At 36.6% G+C, this 4,111-nt stretch overlaps 1 long non-coding RNA gene across 2 annotated transcripts; it reads left to right on the forward strand.

The window, feature by feature from the left end:
• Window positions 1–1,756: 1,756 nt before the first annotated feature.
• Window positions 1,757–3,853, forward strand: LOC145821113 (uncharacterized). Of its 2 annotated transcripts, none has more exons than XR_014363154.1 (2): window positions 1,757–1,863; window positions 3,607–3,853. It is a non-coding gene; the product is annotated as an uncharacterized LOC145821113 (long non-coding RNA). The 2 variants fall into 2 exon arrangements; XR_014363153.1 differs by lacking the exon at window positions 1,757–1,863 and adding an exon at window positions 2,815–2,842.
• The last annotated feature ends 258 nt before the right edge of the window (window positions 3,854–4,111 follow it).

Genomic DNA, 4,111 nt, shown 5'->3' on the forward strand with positions numbered 1-4,111 from the left:
GATGGGTTACTTAGATTCCATAGCCGAATTTGTGTTCCTGCTGGTGGTGATTTGCGGAAGGAGATTATGATGGAGGCACATAGTTCTAGTTATAGTTATAGCATTCATCTTGGAAGTACTAAGATGTAACGGGATCTTTATGAACACTTTTGGTGAAATGGTATGAAGGGAGATATTGCAAAATTTGTGGCTCAGTATTTGGTGTGTCAACAGGTTAAAGTAGAACATTAGAAACCTGCGGGGAAACTACAACCCTTAACTGTACTAGAGTGGAAGTGGGATCATGTTACCATGAACTTCGTGTGCAGATTACCTCGTACTAGTAGTAATCACGATGCAGTTTGGGTAGATGTTGATAGATTAACCAAGTCAGCACATTTTATTGCAGTACGGATGACCTATTCTCTAGCTTGATTTGCACAGTTGTATGTGAAGGAGATTATTAGATTGCATGGTGCACCAGTGTCAATAGTGTCAGATTGGTACCCTCGTTTTGTGTCTAAGTTTTGGGGTGCGTTACAGTCAGCTAGAGGTACTCGGTTAAATTTCACCCTCAGACAGATGGGCAATCAAAGAGGACTATTCAAACCCTTGAGGATATGTTGAGGGCTTATGCTTTGGAGTGGAGAGGTAATTGGGATGATTATTTACCGCTCATGGAGTTTGCCTATAATAATAGTTATCATTCTAGTTTGGGAATAGCTCCTTATGAGGCTTTGTATGGGAGGAAGTGTAGGTCTCCTTTGTGTTGGTATGAGGTTGGTGAAAGGCAAATGTTGGGACCTGATTTGGTGGAGGATGCTACACAGAAAATTATCACCATCAGAGAGAGATTATTGACTGCCCAGAGTAGACAAAAAAGTTATGCTGATCATCGTAGGAGAGACTTAGAGTTTCATGAGGGGGATATGGTATTCTTGAAAGTATCACCATGGAAAGGAGTGATCAGGTTTGGAAAGAAAGGAAAGTTGAGTCCTAGATACATTGGTCCATTTGAGGTATTGGAGAAGGTTGGTGAGGTTGCGTACCGTGTTGCTCTACCCCCTAGGTTGGCAGGAGTGCATAATGTGTTTCACGTGTCTATGCTGAGGAAATATGTGCACAGTCCGTCGCATGTGATAGATTATGAGCCGCTTCAGATTAGAGAGGATTTTTCGTATGAGGAGATACCTATTCAGATTTTGGATTCGAAAGAGAAAATGTTGCATACAAAGGTCATTAAATTCGTTAAAGTACTGTGGCGTAATCATCTAATTGAAGAGGCAACTTGGGAATGCGAGGACGAGATACGCGAGAAGTACCCACATCTATTCTCATGATTTACTCAGGTTAGTTTCGAGGACGAAACGTTTTTTTAGGAGGGGAGAATGTGAGAACCCGAATATAAAAATTAAGTAAATAATTAAATAATAATATTACAATCTCAAATATTTTGGTGGTGAATTCTAAGGTGCAAATTAAATATTATTAGAGGATCTTTTAATTAATTTTAAACCTAAAATAAATTTATGGTGAAAGTCTTTAATTTAGAGACAAGGTTTATTATAAAAATAAAAATAAAAAGAGAGAGAGAGGAGGGTGTGACTTGAACTCTAGACCACAAGGTTAACATATAAGACTCCTATATACCATTTGAGTTGCATGTAACTTATACATATGTTTTGTATATTTATCTATTTATTTGACCTATGTGTGCCCACCACTAGTATAAAATAAAATAAACACAAACCCTACTCTATTATTTGTTCACCACATAGGGCAACAACAGCAGCCACGGGAGAGGGTTAGAGAGAAGGAAAAAAAGAAGAAGATGTTGCAATCAAAGAACTTTTGGGTGTGTTGTGTTGTGTGTGATCATCAAAGGTTAGCCCTCCTTGGTTTTCTTCTCTTCTTTTTGTTCTTCATCCTTATTCTATAATTATTTTGTTCATTGATGGAGAGGTTGTAGGTTTATGTATTGTGTATATAGATATCCTATTAAGAAACTTGAGGAGCTAAATTTATGTGTAAAGATTGGGTGTAATTTTCAGTCCAAAAATTCTGTACAAAGTCACAAATTTTAAAAATCAAGAAACCATATCAAACGGATGAATTTTAATCTGAAATTTTTACAGTAGATCAATTACATATTGAATTGCATATATGAATTTTTTCATAATTTTTGGGAGTCAAAATCCATATAAATTGAGGTATTCAAATCTGTCCAGGAAACCAGTCCGAAACAGTAAATTCGGGAGTGTTGTTCTCTTTGGGTATAAATCCAAAAATTATCAAATTAGTGTCATTAGAACCGGTTACGAGTCTAGTTTCGTACATTTTTGGCTTTGCATTGATTGCTCGTGTATATTAAGAGAACCGTCAATTTCTTTAAAGTGCTGCAGAAAACAACCTGTTTGGATATAATAAATTGTAGATAATTATTTTGATAAGAAAATCAAGTGAAACCAATTGGGTTTGAAACTTAGGATATATTAGTTGATATCTGGAGGTTATTGAAATTTTTCGAATAGCGTGGAGTGGGTTTTGTAATTTTCAAAGTTAGCGAGTAGGTTGGGAAGGCTTGTTTGAAATTCTGTTTTATCTTAAAGTCACAATTAATTAAGTTTTGACCGGAACCCATGTCTTGGGTGATTTTAAACCTTGAAGAACATGAACTTAGGTAATATTTAAGAGTAACGGTGAGTTGGGTTGAGCCGTGTTAGTGCGTTTTAGTTTGAGGTTATTTAGTTCCTATTTTTTTTTAGTATTTTTAAATTAGTTGTGACGTGTAGTTTTTATACTTGGTTCAGGGCACTAGTTGGACTTTCATACCCTATTCGAGGATTATATTATTGCGTTTCAGGTGAGTAGTTCCATGCTACATATTTTTATAAATGTTCCCCTACCCTGAACTGTTGGAAAATTAAATTGTTGTTTCATGATGAAACTGTTTTGATAAATTATTATATTATCAATTGAATCAAATTATTTCTGAAACATGTGTGAACTTGGCATACTGTAAACTATTTGTTTTGGTCTCATGTTTATAATGATGAACCACCATGTTTTGCGAAACTGATGTGTATTGATTATTGGGACCATGTGTGTATTTAGTCCAGGGAAATTATTCCACTGTGTGTGGTGACTCTGGCCACTAGGGAACAGATCCGGGTTGGGCCGTGATGACTCTAGTGCTCAACGATTGTAAGGAAAAGACCTTTAAAAACAACTAGGCGACCTTCAATCGGATCGTCTTTGAGAAAAGGCCCAGGTGCCACCCTGAGGATGACTCTTAGTTCGGTATTGGATCCAACGTGGCTTATAGCCTGAGAACTGTGTGGCAGATTATTTGTTTTTCTTGGTACCCAGAAAATTATTGGTGTTCATGTTATAATCTGTTTTAAGTGGAAAATGCCGTTTATCATGTTCTTGCGAGACATGAGTATTTTAAGTGTTGATTTGTGGAACCTTCTTTTTGAAACAGATTGTATTTACCAAACTGTATGCCAATCTAGTTTCTGTGATATATATCTTATTTTGGAATTGAACCCTGTTTTCAAAACTGTATTTACTATCCATGTTGCTACTCACTGAGCTATCAGCTGACTTAGTTTTTATCACTTCCAGGTGTTAGAAGGACTTAGAGTGGACTCATGGCATAGCGGGGACTCAATTGCATGGACCTCTAGGGCATTCCTTTAGTTTAGAGTGTTATGTCAAGTTTGTGCATATTTATATTTATTCTTATCGAAGTTCATTTAGGATTATTTTTGATATGTGGGTTGTTTATATCCCATAAGTTTGGGATGGTTTTTGATTACGGTTGATTTTGCAGTTTATAATTGTGACATGTCTGGATTGAGTTTTGGTTATTTATTATTGGACTATTGTTCAGTTGTTCGATGTGATTGGATTCGTGTTTAGGCTTACGTGTGCCTTGGGCTAAGTCCCTGTGGGCCACGGCCGGTCATGCCCGGATTTGGGGTGTGACAGTTAGATTAGAAGATCATGTTTTGATTAGCATTCTCCATGTTTGCATCCACTTGTTTTGCATGCACCGAGGCTTAGTTCATCATTCTAACTGCATTGTTAGTTTAAATACTTATTTGAATACGTGCTTAGACTGCATGCT

This window comes from Camellia sinensis, chromosome 3 (genome assembly GCF_055761805.1).
Source record: "Camellia sinensis isolate YWXY chromosome 3, ASM5576180v1, whole genome shotgun sequence".
NCBI lineage: Eukaryota > Viridiplantae > Streptophyta > Magnoliopsida > Ericales > Theaceae > Camellia > Camellia sinensis.